Below are 17,463 nucleotides of genomic sequence, written 5' to 3' on the forward strand. Positions count from 1 at the left end.
CCTAGACAATACATTCCCCAAATTGCTTTTGAATGGCAGTGATGTCATCCCAACTTAATGTGCTTCTAATAAATAATGCATTAGGAAATTCTGATTTTCCAGAGGTACACAAACAAACCGTTTTTTGGTTGCTATCGGCAGCTTCGCCTTCACCTCTTTGAGTGCCCTGCTCCATTTCTTTTGACTTGTTTTCGTAGCACAGAATTGCTATGAAAGAAAATATTTGTTGTGAGATGCCAAGACATTGAGCTTAATTTAATCTGCAAGTCTGGAGGTATGTGGTTCTATAACTAGACACATGTCATGGTAACTTACTAAGAATGGAACGGAGAGGCATCTTTTAGTCACGGAACTCTGTGCATGAAAATCCCTTCACTCACCAAACCACAACATTAATGCAAATAACGTCTGTGTTTCCTCCTTGATGGGAAACTGGAATATGTTCGTGATGCTAAACCGGGCTGAGAAACCGCATACTTTACTAGTGAAATAATTCATAAGCTGCCTCTGTAGGAATGATTTGAGCACAGAGATTCTGTGCACCTCGCATGGGCACGACACAAAGAGCTTCATTTGCTGGCACTCAGTTTGGAAAGTGGATCAAAACAGAAAAGCACCTCACCTTGTATGGTTTTAACATTTGCCATATACTTGGGGTTTTTGTGTGTGTTTTTTAAGCAATTTACACTAAGGCATCTTTTTATATTGGGTATTCATGGTGATTTGTGCTCATGATGTGGCGGTTATATGCAATCCCGCTTTCAATACTGTTTGTGCCTGCAAACGTTTCATGGTGCGTAAACTGTCTTCTTTCTAAATGATGCACATCCCATAGCTTCCTGATGAAACCCTGTAACTTTTCATACTACAAAGTTTTTGGTTCTGCCTTAATTGCATTGTAGCAGAAGAGTGCACCTCCAGATGGCAAGTAATGTGGCAACTTTAGGGTAGCACTGCAGAACAACTAACAAAGCTGGGATTTGTGGATGGTCCAGTATAAATCCAACACCAATGCATTATCATTGCATCATTGGCGTCTTACAGAATATAACAGCAAAAAAGAACCCCAGTCTGGAGGAGCCAAAAGGCTTCAGTCATTTGCATATTGAGAAGTCCCAAGTTAGGTAAAGGTAAAGGGACCCCTGACCGTTAAGGTCCAGTCACGGACGACTCTGGGGTTGTGGCGCTCATCTTGCTTTACTGGCCGAGGGAGCCAACGTTTGTCCACAGACAGCTTCCGGGTCATGTGGCCAGCATGACTAAGCCACTTCTGGTGAAGCAAGCAGAGCAGCGCACGGAAACGCCATTTACCTTTCCGCCGGAGTGGTACCTATTTATCTACTTGCACTTTGACGTGCTTTTGAACTGCTAGGTTGGCAGGAGCAGGGACTGAGCAACAGGAGCTTACCCGGTTGCGGGGATTCGAATCGCCGACCTTCTGATCAGCAAGTCCTAGGCTCTGTGGTTTAAACCACAGTCAAGTAAATATGTATAGGGCTGGGCTGCAAATCTGCTTGTACAATCAGTTCACTATTATTTGTTCTTCCAAATGGACAGGTTAATAAGTTTTGTGACTGTGCTCTTAGTTTGCTCAACTGTTTTGGTGACGAGCTGGTCAAGTATTAAGCAGCTGTTGCACTTTACCATTAGAGATATAAATGGTTGGCTGATCAGAATGGGCCTGTTCTCTTATTTGTTCCACAGCATTAAAATTAGTATCTGTAAATTTTAGAGAGTGGTGGCTTTTTTGGAGAGAGGAGTTCACAGAAAGGCTAATTTAGGTGGTTCCTGAACTCATGGCAATTTTGAGCAGGATTACAAAAGGATTAAAAATGGTGGTCTGTCATGCTGAGAAAATGTTAGAGGTATTAAAAATGGGAGGGCTCCATTTCACCAGAGATGGTAAAATAAAAGCGAAGGACTTTAAAAAATGGACTGTTTTACAGATCTGCCAACAATAACCCTGTTGGGGGATTAGTCTGTAGGTCTGCTTCCCTGGACACTAGGCTAGCAGAGAAAGTTCTCCTTAACATTTTCTAATAGCACCATACACAGCAACAGATTAAAAGGTTAAAACAATTCTGCTGTCAAAAAAAATCAATAATGCAATTGCAACCTTTAAATACACAGGCATTTTAAATGCATAGTGCGCACACAGTTTACTGTTTAAAGCCATTTAAAAATTGCTGGGGACTCCTCTGCCTTTGTGTTTGCTGGTGTGGGTTTAAAAAAAAATCTCTTTCAACTCAGAACTGTAAGGAAAAGTGCAAAGTATATGAGTTTTAATGATTAATTTTCTAAGCTAGATAGAATCCAGGAAATTAATGCAGATAGGTATTTTTAAAAGTGTTTATTTTCTATGATGCTGAATAGAAGACCAGTGCTTTCAATCCAGTGGAGTTATTTCTGAATGCCTCTCTCTTTCTGGTTCTTCTCGAAGCCTAGACAGCCTAGGGAGAGGAGCTGGCTGCCCCTTGAGCTCACACCTTTTGGTTTGAAATGCCAGGTGGGCTGTCCAATTGGCATGCTTTTCCAAGTGTTGGCATAGAGAGGTAGGGGAGCTCATTTATGTTGGTTCAGATGCACCCGATTAGGTTTTCTGGTTTTCATGAGCAAGTGAGTGGGGTTGGGCATTGTTACAAAGGTCCACAAGATTCTGTATCTGTGACTGTACTGATCATCTCACTCTCATACACCATCGGAGGTGTTTGAGATGGTGTTAGAGGCCACCAAATCTTGTAGTGCTGAGACCTCTTTGTTGGGAGCAACTTGGGACTTCTTGACCACCATGACAAAGATGAATCTGTCTCAGCATCCAATTCATCCAGCACATATGGCGGGTCATGCATGAAGCTTAGTGCATAGCATTGTGAGTGGGGATGCAATAACATGGTCAGATACGTTTCAGGTAGTGTGGCTATTACTGTACCACTTAGCCTCTGCAGCAGTGGTGGATCAATTAAGACAGCCCACCACTAATGGCTGGCTGATGGATCTGATTGGTTTCCAAAATGTTTTAGGACGTTGTCAGTTAAACTTCACTGGATATCCTGTCAAAGACCAGTTGCTGATTGGAATATAGGATTGATGCCTGGAATATGATAGATTTTAGATAGCTTTTAAGTGCTGTCTTCCGTGTCTTCTTCACAAATCTCCCTAGCTGCAGACAATTAAGTAGCAGGGAAGATGGGATGAGTGACAGTGATGGAAAATTATAAGCCACCCAACCAAGCACAGATGAGAGCCCATTTGCAGGAGGTGCTGCCGCAGGAAGACATCTCCAGGGAAAATTGGATGTGTGTTTGCCAGCCACTGGATCATGTCCCATTTGTCTCTCTGCAGCACAGACCTGTTCATTCATTCACCCCATGCTATCTTTCTACATCCTCTGATGCATCCTTCTATATCCTCCAGATCTTTTTTCGCTGGCCTCATAACTGAGTGACACAAATGCTCCTAGAGCTAACCTTTCAAAAGCTGACACGTTGATCACATTTCCCACTCCTGAGGTTTGAGGCACTTCATTCCCTCGCCACACAGATTTTTCATCCCTGTCATTTTGTGCACCATGGCCTCCAAATGAATGTTCAGTAACTCACTGACATTTACATAATTGCCCTTGGAGAGTGAAGTTCCTTTCCCCCTCTTTCCTGGCAAAGTGCAAGCTCCATTGGTGACTGACAGCTTCCCTTCTGTTTTCTAATCTTCTCTTGAGCGGTTTCAGTTGCTTTGGTTTCTCGCCGTTGCTGGGTGCACCAGAGCTCAAGCGAGTCCAACGACAGTACAGACGTGGGTCCGCCAGATGGCAAGCTGTGAAATTAGGCCAAGGCTTTTATGCACAGAATTCTTTTCAGAATGGAGAAATGGGAAACACTCCTCTGGAAGGAAACACATAGAGCATGCACCCATAAACAGAAGGAGAAGAGAAAGTCAAATTTATTTATTTATTGGGGAGGGAGCTTTCTTGAAGGAAAGCAGAACCATCTTATTGTTTCTACAGTTCTTGTGCAAATCTGTTCCAGTGCACAATTTGAATTAACAGCCCAGTCCTACATATGTTGTTCAGAAGTCCCATTTTAGTCAATGGCCATTATTTAGATAGCAAGTCTATCTGGGATAGAGAGACACTTATTTTATTTTAATTTTTTTTTTTTTACTTTTTATTTTAAAACAATGGCTGCTATCTCTATAGTATGCTTTTGGGTTACAGCATGCTATAAATGACGCATATAAGGGGGAACAGCTTCCTAATTAACATATGGCCAAATTACATACAAGCAAGAAGAAAGCTTAAAAACACATACAACACAAGCAAGAGCATTGATCCAGTCCCTCACACTACAGCCCATGTATGTAGCACATGCTAACTCACTGTTTATAGGTTGTCACAACATATTAAAAACCTTCCTGGTTCAGACTGCCATGGCCAACCAGTTGCCTCAGGAAACCGGCAAGGGAGGCATGAAGGCAGTAGTTCTCTCTTGCTGTTGCTCCTCAGCAACTTGTATCCAGTGGCACACTTCCTTTGAACACAGGGGTACAGTTTAGCCATCATGACTAAGTGCCGCTGATAGATCCACCTTCTGTGAATTGGTTTAATGCCTTTGAAAGCCAGCCAGCTCTGCTAAATTTCTTTTCTTCTGAATCTACTGACAATCAGTTCCACTGGATAACCCACACAATGAGGACAAGTATTTAGTTATATCAAGTGGTCAGTTCAAGGCACAATGGTCTGAAACCTGGGGAACCTGGGCTTAGTTCCTAGTTCAGTCGTGCACTTATTGCGTGAGGTGGGACAAGCTGAGCCAGTATCTGGAGATCCAAACCTACTGCCCCCTCCCAGAGTGCGGCTTGAGGCAACTGCCCCAGGAAGGCTCATGGTAGTGTCAGCCCTGCCTGACAGGACAGAGGTCCTATAGATAGGTAGTTGTTGTGGCAGGAAACTGGGTGTCTGGCCTGCTCTAAATGGAGTCGCACTCCCCTTGAAGGAGCAGGTACATAGTCTGGGGGTGCTCACCGATCCATCTGTGTCACGCAAGACCCAGGTCTGTTTCCAGCTCTGGCGGGATCACTAGCACACCCTAGTAACTGCCTGTCTTGATTACCGTAATGCACTTTACATAGTGCTGTCCTTAAAGACAGTTCAGAAATTGGAGCTGGTGCAGAATGCTGCTGCTAGAGTATTGCTGGGTACTATGATATAATGCCATATAACACCTGTCATGATTGGATCTGTACTGGTTGCCTATATACTGCTGGGCTCAAATTAAGAAGTTGATTCCAACATATAAAGCTCTGAATGCCTTGGGACCTAGGCATTTGATGGAGTGCCATTCCTCATATTATCACCCAAGCTCTGAGATCAGCTGAGCAAGGACTTTTTTTACTGAGTGTTGTGCATTGTGTGGGGACCAGGATAAGGCCTTCCCTGTAGTTATGCCCTACCTATGGAATACTCTCCACTTGGAAGTATGGATGGCTAAACCACAGATAAATTTCCATAGCCTAATCAAAGCCTCTCTGTTCTCCCATGCATTTTGAAGATTTGGCTAAGCTTGCTCTGGAGCTTACGATTTCTTTATTTATTGTGCAGAAGCACTGCACTGTTGCTAATTTATGATCCTTTTAATTGTGTTTTATGTTTGTAAATGCTGTGTTATTTTATTGGTCACATTGGAAAGTGCTTTGTGGCTGCAGTGTGTTGAAAAGTGGTTTCTAAATACAGCAAATAAAAAATAAATAAATACCGTGTTTTGGGTTGAAAATGAAGAAAATGTATTTTCCACTTTTTCACATGTTTGAATTTTTGCCGATGAAGGCAGGTTGCCAGAAGTACTTCTGCTGAATAATTATTCAAGGATTTATTTCCCTGAGTGCAGTAGAGTTTCACAATTTCCATGGTAATTTTCCCTGTGAAATTATTTAATGTACTCTAATATATGAATGCACCCTTAGATAAGTAAGAGCAGGATACTGTGCAGGATACATTATAAGTGAGAAGAACTGTACTTTTCTATTCCCCACTTTCATAAGCGTGCCTGGGGCCAATTATATGCAAAATATGCAATTCTTGGTTTTGATGGCAGGCAAGTGGGAGGTGTGTGTGTATGTCTGTGTGGGAGGGATTAAAGATACTTTCAGTAGCTTTTCAGCTCACCCCAATGCAGAAGCTGGGGCAGAATTCAAATTCCCTCTTGAGGTCGTTGTGTATTTTAGAAAGCTAGGCCACCTCAGAGTGGATGGAAATAAGAGGAAGACAGCTCTGTGGAGGTTAGATTTGAAGGAAGCCCTACTCGGAAGGAGATTACTATGCAGATTAAGTGATTGTTTGATAAGGTATAAAGATCTGGAAGTATGGAAAAAGATAAGTGCTGCCAACCTAGTTGTGGCAAATGCCTCAATTGCAAGGAGCGTAGTATTGCGCCCCCTCCCTCTCCTGCCATCAAAGCTCTGAGGAAGGAGATGGGGCTGCTGAGGAGGTTTGTGTGGTGGCAGCTGAGAGGCAGATCTTTCTCTCTGTCCACAGAGCAGTGGCGGACTTACATTTTTGGGTTCCTGCAGCTTGAATTTATCTGGGGCCCCTCTTTGCAACTAGTAATGAGGTCTGGGTAACCAATGTTACCTTCTCCAATGGGATTGCTGCATGACAGATCACCAGCCATTTTTAAGTTAACTACAACACCTCAGATTTTGATTAGAATTGCTGTACTGGATTATCTCACATGTCAAAGTCTCTGTTGTGAATAAAAGTTTCCTACACCCTATAGTTTTCTAGCCATGCGACTCTCATTGTGTCTACTAAATCCCAAAATTTTAAGCAACGTGGACTAGAGTCACTTCTGGGGCCCCTCCGGGATTAGGGGGCCCTGAAGCTGAAGCTTCCTTAGTTTCATAGGTAGAGGCACGCCTGCTGCAGAGAGGGAGGTATGCAATAACTTATGGCTCCTGTGCAGGATTGTAGGATTGTAGGACTGTAGGGTTGTGCATTTCATTGGGAAGGGCCCCAGGCCAGTGGGTTAGAACATGGGTAGGCAAACTAAGGCCCGGGGGCCGGATCCGGCCCAATCGCCTTCTCAATCCAGCCCGCAGATGGTCTGCGAATCAGTGTGTTTTTACATGAGTGGAATGTGCCCTTTTATTTAAAATGCATCTCTGGGTTATTTGTGGGGCATAGGAATTCGTTCACCCCCCCCCAAATATAGTCTGCCCCCCCAAGGTCTGGGGGACAGTGGACCGGACCCCTGCTGAAAACATTTGCTGACCCCTGGGTTAGAACATCTCTGTTGCATGCAGAACGTCACAGGTTTGATCCCTGGCATCTTCAAGCACAGCTTCATGAGGCCTCGGTCTGAGACCCTGGAGAGATGCTCAGGGCAGACAACATTGAGCCAGATGATCTGACTTGGTATAAGGCAGCTTCCTGAATTCCTATGACCCAATGATCTAGGGTCTATATTTAGAGTGCTGAGGAAGCTACATTTTGGCAGGCCACTGAATGCCACTCGCTGGGAATCGCAAGTGGGGAGATAGTTCTTGTGCTCATATCCTGCTTGTGGGCTTCCCTTAGGCATCTGGCTGGTCATTGTGGGAGCAGGATGCTGATGGGACAGAATGGCATAGCTGTCAACTTACAGATTTGAAAATAAGGGACCAGCAGCCAAAATAAGGGACCTGCAGCCTCACCTGTTCCAGGCACTCCAGTCTTCCTGTCCTCCTGCAGTCTGGTCAAACTCATGCTGGTAGCTTCGAGAACACTGTCCAACCAACTTTGTAACCAGAGGTTCAACTGAATAGAATCTGAATCACATGCACCACAAGGTCTATGCAACCTCAGCTTAAGATGGCTCCCCGGCCTGGCTTTGCACTGCAAAGTTTGCAGCAGCACGTACAACAAAATGGCGTCCAGCATTCAAAAAACCCCTCAGCTTGCATTAACTAGCCACACACATGGCATGCAAGCTCCACCCCCCAGTCGTTCTTAGACTTCTTATTGGGTGAGCAAAGCAGCCAAGCAACACAGTTGGAGCCTCCCTCCTCCCTGGCCGGCAGGGAGGGAGGGAGAGGAGCTGCTTCCTTTGAAATTTAAGGGACATCATTTAAGGGACATTTAAGGGACATCCATCAATAAGGGACAGCAGCGGGACATGGCGCTGGAATAAGGGACTGTGCCTTCAAATAAGGGACACTTGACAGCTATGCAGAATGGGCTTGATGGGACATTGCTTTGATCTGGCTGGACCCTGATGTCCCTATGCAGGAACATATCTCAAAACGGAGACAGACGTTAATGCTTTCAAAAACTTCAGATAGTCATCTGAAGAGTGTGTGCTTTAACCAACTTTCTTTAGCTGAATGGTGTGGTTTTTTTACTCATCTAATGTTTCTATATAGTTTACATTTCACTGGAATATTTTGTTTCTACCTATATGGCCTCATAAAGTACCTCTTCCTCTTAACAGCATCGGAAGAGTTTGTTTTTCATTGGGAATAAAAGTATTAAGTACTAGTAGGTCTGTGATTTTAGGCAGTAATGCAAGCGAACGGGTACTGGAATCCTGCTGGGTTTTGAGAGGACATTGAAATGGCATGTAAAGCGAGAAGCTTTTAAATCACTCCGGTAATCAGAAACGTTCCTAGTCGTTACAGGCTTAAACGCAGAAAGGCATAGATTTTCCAGAATGTAGGCTTCTGCATCAGTAAACTCTATGGAAGAGATGATTGGTTAGCAAGGTAGAAAGGAACACTTGCACTATTTGAATATTAATGTAATCTAACCGTGTGAGAAGCCGCACTATCTTCCTGCCAGAGGACTAAATTGCGTAGAAGAGACTCCTGCATCAGGCACATAATCCAAAGGAAACCCTAATTTATATGCTAATTAGCCCACATGTTAAGAATTACAGGGTTAATTAAGCATATCATCCCACCCACAATTTTATCAGTGATAGACATGGAGGTGCTGAGCAGAAATCTTGCCATTCGATTGAATTAACTACCTATAGCGATTCTTTAGGGGTCCTTCTTTCAAAGCAAGCCCAGCACGTTAAATCACGTTTCATTCAAAATAATGTCAGGGCTGTGTATAAGTTTTTGTGTTAAGAAGGCATGGTGGGGGCAGGGAGTAGGGAGGAAGCGGTTTATACAGTGTCCTACATAGCCTGAACTTTATGTTTAATTAAACTGGGTTGGCTTCAGTTATTGAACATGAAATAGCTGCTAATTGATTGAGAACACAGCCACTGAGGTTCAACAGCTTTGTAATAAATGCATCTCTTATGGCACAGTTGTTAAAGCTAAATATATTTTAATCATCAATTTTGTATTTAATTAGGATCCTGAACCCATCTCATTACATAAAAATTAAATCCTTATTTCAGACTCTTGGAGCCTGACCATATAACTGCACGCTGGGCTTGCAAAAGGGTTGCTGACAAGTCATTTTGTTATGTAGCGCTTGGCCCCTGTGTAAGAAATGTGCTGGAAAGAAATGTGAAAATGATGTGTCTTTATCTAGAAATGGATGCAGCTGCTAGCTTGAGAAGCTGTGGGAAGGCAGGTCTTATTATTGGCATGGCTTCAATGGCTCTGTGATTAAGAAGAAAAGGCCTAACAATTCCTGTTTCATTTAAGGGACTACCCCTGTCAATTTCATGAGGCTCATGAGATGTCATGGAGGGGATGGTCCGACCCAAAGGAGGAGTGGGAAGAGATGAGGAATTGGAGAATCCTTGGTAAGGTCCCAGTGGGATGGGGATGGTAGAATTGGGGCCCCAGGAAGTGTCAGATGCTGAGGGAGGTCTTGATCCCTCCTTATGGTCTGAAACTCCCATTCCAAGTAGATTGTCAAAGGAACGTCCCTAGCCTAACTCCTCCTCCTCTCAGTGAGGAGCCACCTTCTTCTGGCAAACTGGTGCAATGGTGTGAGCAAACCTCACAGAGCTAAGCCACTCAAAGGAGTGCCTGTTTGCTTGCTGAGTCCCAGGACTCTGGCCCCTTGCTGCACAAAGAACTAAGCCCACACCACTCTTCCTAAGGAAGGTGCAAGGTGGGTGTCACTTGTTGGATGAACGCCTCAGCTTCTGTTCCATGGCATAGAACTTAGGTAACTTACATTCATTTCAGTGCAAAGGAAACGTGAAGATAATCTAAATCCCTGTGATTAACTATGTATTATTTGCAGAATTAAAATAACCACCAGCAGCAATGTAAATGAATGTCATATTCACTTGACCAATTTCTATTCCTGATGGCAAGCAAACACACAAATTGCAGCAATTTCTGCTTCCTTCTCCATTTTTTGTTGGAATTCTCTGACATCCCTAATCACACTACATTTCTGGTATAAAGAAGCCAGCTTTATCCCTTGTGTTAGATTCCTGAAAGAGAAATAATGGAATATTTCACATTTTGGCTCTAATCCTCAACATATTTCCTCTGAAGTAAGTCCTATTGGTTTTGACTGCATTGGCTTTCAAGGAACCATTATTAGGGTTGGAGTCTTATTTCAATTTCCAGAAGATTATTCAATTATAATGTCTATGTATAACTTTCCCAGGCTATTTGTCTGGGAAAGAACATGTCTCCTGCCCTTTCCCCCTGTCTAGGGACACCTCTGATTCCATAGTCTCCTTGCAAGTTAGCCACTACTGTCACGTGGTTCCTTGATGGGGCAATTGGTTCCTAATCTCCCTTGGTCCCGCTCCTTCCTCCTGGGCTGTGTTCAGAAAGTGGTGTTGGAGGGATGAGTGTTCAGACCCCTGGGCTCTCACTTGTGGGGTGCCTCAGGGTTCTGTCCTCTCCCCCATGCTTTTTAACATCTACATGCAGCCGCTGGGAGAGACCATCAGGGGGTTTGGGCTGGGTGTTCATCAGTATGTGGATGATAGCCAACTCTACCTCTCTTTCAAATCAGAACCAGTGAAGACAGTGAAGGTCCTGTGTGAGTGTCTGGAGGCGGTTGGAGGATGGAGGGCAGATAACAGATTGAGGTTGAATCCTGACAAGACAGAAGTATGGTTTTTGGGGGGACAGGAGGCCGGCAGGTGTGGAGGACTCCCTGGTCCTGAATGGGGTAACTGTGCCCCTAAAGGACCAGGTGCCAGTCTGGGAGTCATTTTGGACTCGCAGCTGTCCATGGAGGTGCAGGTCAATTCTGCGTCCAAGGCAGCTGTTTACCAGCTCCATCTGGTACGCAGGCTGAAACCCTTCCCGTGGACTGTCTCGCCAGAGTGGTGCACGCTCGAGTTATCTCTTGCTTGGACTACTGCAATGCGCTCTATGTGCGGCTACCTTTGAAGGTGACCCGGAAACTACAACTAATCCAGAATGTGGCAGCTAGACTGGTGACTGGGAGCGGCCGCCGAGACCACATAACACCGGTCTTGAAAGACCTACATTGACTCCCAGTACGTTTCTGGGCACAATTCAAACTGTTGGTGCTGACCTTTAAAGACCTAAACGGGCTCCGTCCAGTATACCTGAAGGAGTGTCTCCACCCCCATCATTCTGCCCAGACACTGAGGTCCGGCCCCAAGGGCCTTCTGGCGGTTCCCTCGCTGTGAGAAGCCAAGTTACAGGGAACCAGGCAGAGGGCCTTCTTGGTAGTGTGACCCGCCCTGTGGAATGCCCTCCCACCAGATTTCAAAGAGAAAAACAAGTACCAGACTTTTAGAAGACATCTGAAGGCAGCCCTGTTTAGGGAAGCACTATTGTATTTTAATATTTTGTTGGAAGCTGCCCGGAGTGGCTAGGGAAACCCAGCCAGATGGGTGGGGTATAAATAATAAATTATTATTATTATTATTTTGCACGCATACCACCCAAACCTTCTTGGCCTCTCAAAGGGGTTCTAAACCTTAAGGGGGGAATCTGCTGGCATGGAGGTGGATGCAATTGATCAATATGTATCTTTTGTTTGATCTTTCTATATGCATTCCATTTTGTCTTTCAAGAACGGGTTCTAATCTGGAATCAGCAAACAGTTCCTGCATTTCTTCCCCATTCCCCTCCTAGCGCTTTTCCAACTTCCTGTACAGGCTTTTCTGTCTGGTGTGATTAACCATCTAGTACTGAGATTAGGGTACAATATCTCTGTGACATTAATCACTGCATGGCATATGCAAATAGGCACAGTCATGTGAATTATATTTACATTTCTCCTCAGGAAGAAGAACTGAATCTATTCAGGCATCTACTCGGCCTTTATTGGCCTGAAGCAGAATCAAACCAGAACTGCAGTCACAGCTGTACCTGAACTGGAACCAAACTAATAATCTGTAATGATTTGATTCGCTGCCCAGAAACCCTTGTACCAGAAGATGCATCCCTGTAGCCCAGCCTTTGCCAACCTGGTGCCCTCCAGGTATTTTGGATGTTTAAGAGTTGTAGTCCACGACAGTTGGAAGGTGCCAGGTTAGCTGTGACCCTTAACCAAGAGAGCTGCCACCTATGACAAAAAGTTCAAGGCCATTTCATAAAAGGCCTACACAACTTTCACCAGACACTTGGATATTTCCTGTGGAAGACGTTTACTTTCTAACGGTGCGTTCCTAACCATTTCCGTTCAGAAGTAAGTCCCACTGAGTTCACTTGGTGTTACTCACAGGTAACTGGGGTTGCAGCCTTAGTTGCCATCCTTCCTGCCAGTGCAGTCATGGTGGTCCTCCATTTTTAATAATGGCGTCCAGTTGAAGAGTTGTGATATATATAAAGAAAAAGGAGTGGGCATAGAAGGGAAGAGAAGAGGAGCACAAACAAATTCAGATACCAACTGATATCTTACATAATCAAACATGAAAGCCCAGCAGCTTATGTTACATTGGAGCTTGGCTGGCCAGTGGAGAAGAAAACAGAAAACAGAAATAAATGCTCATGAGATGTGCCTGAGCGTACATTTCAGCCTTTCCTTCTGATTATGCCACATGAGAATTAATTTAAGACGGAATTATACTCTTTTGATCTTTGTGCTAATTTGTTTGGTGTATGATCAACTGCTTCTATAAGCAGGCGAGTGGGAACACATGAGAAGGATCAGAGGATAGGAGGGTAACAGCAGCAGACTGTAAGGTCAGCTTTGGAACATTTGCTGCTTCTGTTTGAACGGGCTCCTGCTGTGGCGTATCCAGCCAACAGCTAGAGAGTACCCTTCTAACATTACGTGGAGGGAAATAGGAACTATCATTTTTTATCAAGTCCATGAGACACCCATAGCATAATGCTAACCAGAAACCTAGCTAAACATTTGGAAAGCGTTATTGTCAAAATCACAAAGGTTTCTGAATTTTAGGGAAAGCAAATTTGGAGATATTGGTCAAAATACTGAAGGAGATTCCAAAACTATTTTTGTTAACAAAGGTGGAATTTCTCAAACAAGGATCCATATGTCAAAATAACTACGTTTTCCTGCAGCATGAGCTGCCTTCAGATGATCAGTCTGAATGCACAAAGGGGCACACAGGAATTTGTAGGGCAAGCCCCCTTTCCCTTAATAGTACTTCATATACTGGACATGGTCCCTGCCTGATGTGTGCTTGGAGTGGCTGCCTTACTTGGGTTGGGTCTCCAACACAGGATGGGAACCCTGATTGACTAGCGCTTCCATCTGTGTTGGAAATCCTATGTGCAAATGAGCCACTCGCCTTCTGACTCCTGCTGACCACTCATTAGCCAGAGAGTGCACCTGTCATTTAGGGACATTGAGGTGCAGTGTTTTCGAGTTGGGTGGGGTTCCTTCTGCCCAATTATGCTTGCCCCTTTGCACATTCAAACTGAGCATCTGAAGAGGACTAGAGCTAAAGGTTTATTGTTTCAGACAACATATACCAGGCATAGGCAAACTCGGCCCTCCAAATGTTTTGAAACTACAACTCCCATCATTCCTAGCTAACAGGACCACTGGTCAAGGATGATGGGAACTGTAGTCTCAAAACATCTGGAGGGCCGAGTTTGCCTGTGCCTGGCATATACCGTATTGGCCTGAATATAAGCCTCACTTTCCCCCCAAATTCTGACTGCAAAAAGTTAAAGTGTGGCTTATATTTGTGACCTTATGGTATGCAGCCAGGAGCGCAGGGCAAACAGCACCAGGAGCGCAGTTAAGCATAGTCCCTTGTCCTCTCCCCCAAGGCTGGGAAGGGAGAGAGTGAGGAAGGGGAAAGGCCGCTGGCAACGCATCATGGCTCCCCCCCCCCCCAGTATGCAGCCAGGAGCAACAAGGAATGGAGCAGCTTATATTTGGGTATTTTTTCTCTCTCCCCCCCTCCAATTTTAAAGGTGCGGCTTATATTCAGGCCAATACAGTACTACCCGAACATTAACACATACCCTCTGACGTTTCTCTGATGAAAATAGGGACCTTTCTCACCCCCACAACTGACCCTCCTCAAACAGCCCCCCCATTTTTTGCTCCCCACCCCCATAGAACATTTCCTAGCAGAAGAAAGGCAAGTGTCACCACCACTGTACCAATGGGACACAGCACACACCCCCTCCACAATCCTGAGAAAACCCCTTAATCCTGATTATTTTGTTCTTTTGGTAGATTTATAAAAAGAAAAACACACACCAATAAATTTTAGAAAGGTGCAAGATTAGATGTGTACGCAAAGCTTAAAAAAACAACAACCAAGACTCCTTGTGCTCTTTAGGCTCCCCATTTCTTTCTGCCCAGGACTGCCTTGCCCTCTACCTGCCCCGGAGAGCCAGTGCTGGGCCTCAGTTGCAGCAATGTCTCCCCTCCTCTCCCGTTCTCCAGCAGCTGCTACAGTGGAGAGGCCATGGAGATAAAACGGGATGCTCCTGCACAGCCACCGCTGCTCAGGACAAGTGCTGGCTCATCCTCTTCCCTGAGCTCAGTGGTGGCAGTGCTGGCAAGGGAAACAGCGACATGCCAGGATCAAATCAGAAGCCGGGATGGCTTTCATAATTCCAGGACTATCCCTGGAAAATTGGGACACTTGGCGCGTAAGTTAACTTTTTTTAGAAGTTCAAAAGGATGAGCTCTCATCGAAGTCCTTAGTGTTTCAATCAGTTTGTGTCTCATTCAGATGAAGTTGTAGCAGTTAAATGGGAAGGCTTGCTGATGTACGCATGAGATACACTTTCAATTTATGCTGATTACTGGAACGTACAGACCTAAACTGCATGTTGCACACAGATGTGCTTAATAAAACCCTGCCAGCTGCTTCTTTTAGTCAAGGCAACCGAGAAAGGAGTTTTGTAGTAGTGAAGTGCTGATGATTTCATGGAGTGTAAGGCTGTCGATAGGGACATGGGTGGCGCTGTGGGTTAAACCACAGAGCCTAGGGCTTGCCGATCAGAAGGTCGGCGGTTCGAATCCCCACGACGGGGTGAGCTCCCATTGTTCGGTCCCTGCTCCTGCCAACCTAGCAGTTCGAAAGCACATCAAAGTGCAAGTAGATAAATAGGTACCACTCCAGCTGGAAGGTAAACGGCGTTTCTGTGTGCTGCTCTGGTTTGCCAGAAGCGGCTTAGTCATGCTGGCCACATGACCCGGAAGCTGTACGCCGGCTCCCTCAGCCAATAAAGCGAGATGAGTGCCACAACCCCAGAGTCAGTCACGACTGGACCTAATGGTCAGGGGTCCCTTTACCTTTAAGGCTGTTGATGGTTTCCAGCCTAAGGTTACCAGACATCCCCGTTTCCTGGGGACAGTCCCCGTATTTACAAATCAGTCCCCTTGATAAAATACATCTATTTAGTAGGAAGTTGAAAAGTGTCCCCGGATTCATTGAAAAAAAATCTGGTAACCATATTCTAGCCAGTATGGCCCAGCTCTGCCTCCTCAATCAAAGGCAGCAGTGCTTTTGGATGCCTGTTGCTGGAAACTGCAGGAGGGGAGAGGGCTCTTGTGTGGGGGTCCTGCTTGCAGATTTCCCACAGCCATCCAATTGGCCAGTGTGAGAACAGCATGCTGTACATGGCCCATTGGCCTGATCCAGCAGGCTCTTATGTTCTTACAAGGATGGGCCTTCCTCTTCCCCCTGCCTTTCTGTTGCAATGTACTTTTACAGAGCTTCTCCCTGCACCCACTCCATGCTGGGTGTTTCAGATCTCTGCTCATCGGATGGATTTTGTTCGTTTAGTTACCATTACGTTTATATTAGAATCAAGTCATTGGAAACAGTGAAACCTCTCCCCCCCTTCAGGGAACTCCAGGTGGTATACATATTTCTCTTCCTCCCCATTTTATCGTCACAACAACCCTGTGTAGTAGGTTAGGCTGAAACAGAGAGTGACTGGGCTATGGTCACCTACCGTGCTTTATGGTTGAGTTGGGATTATGTTGAATCATACTCTGCAGAAGAGAAGGCTGGGGTCAAGTTGCAGTGGGAATGTGACAATCGGGAAAAGGTCAATGCCCTGATGAGGTTGGAAATTGCCCCAATCCTGGTCATTAGATAGTTTGACCAGCAGGAAGGAGGTGATAAGCCAGGCTCCCTCAACCTCGGCCCTCCAAATGTTTTTGGCCTACAACTCTCATGATCCCTAGCTAGCAGGACCAGTGGTCAAGGATGATGGGAATTATAGTCTCAAAACATCTGGAGGGCCAAGGTTGAGGAAGCCTGTGTAAGCTCTCTCCTCCACTGGTCTACATACTTTCATACACACATATATATACCTCTATATATATATACCTCTCTCTCTATATATATACACTTCTCCTCTCTCTCTCTCTCAATCAATTTTGGTTAAAAAGAACCCAGATTAAGGAAGGAAGGATGATGTGAACTGATTGTAAACACTGCAAAATAATGTGCTAAATACTTGTGAGCATTAAAGGGTAGATGGAAGGTTACTGCCTGAGATTTAGCCTGCTGCTTTCTGAATCTGATGTTGCCTTAAGGTGTGGTTCCCTTATCTCTAAACTCCACCATACCTTTAACATCCAATGGATACAGATTTTCAAGTCAGTATTTTTCTCTTGTATTATTAACTCTTCAGTAGGAAGTGAGTTTGTCATGTGTGACAGTTATGGGGTGATGAGAAGCAGATTTTGGAGGTACCTATTCCTTAGTAATGTACTGGTCACCTTGGAACAGATGGTTTCTCTTCTGTGGTTCTCCTCAGACGTGTATTTGGCTGATCTTTATGAGTACCCAAAGGATCATCCCAACCTTTAAATGTTTTTATATCCTCTCCCACCCTAACCCCCCTCCATCATAATCCTAAATGTAGTGCAACCTCCTGGTTTATAAAACAAAAAGACCTCATCAAGACAGGGGTGAGCAGAAGGTAGATCAGAATCTACTGGAATGTCTCTGACTGATTTGCAGCAGATCACCTGAGATTTCTGACTTACCAGTTGTTTAGCAATTGCAAACACCTACTCCCCCCCCCAACATTAGTATGCTGAAATGAAGAAAGCCTTGGGAATAACCAGGAAAATGGTTAAGAATGTTCACAGATAATTATGCAAAGTGACCTTTTTTTCTAGAGGGGTTA

The sequence above is a fragment of the Podarcis muralis genome, chromosome 6 (assembly GCF_964188315.1).
Source record: "Podarcis muralis chromosome 6, rPodMur119.hap1.1, whole genome shotgun sequence".
Lineage (NCBI taxonomy): Eukaryota > Metazoa > Chordata > Lepidosauria > Squamata > Lacertidae > Podarcis > Podarcis muralis.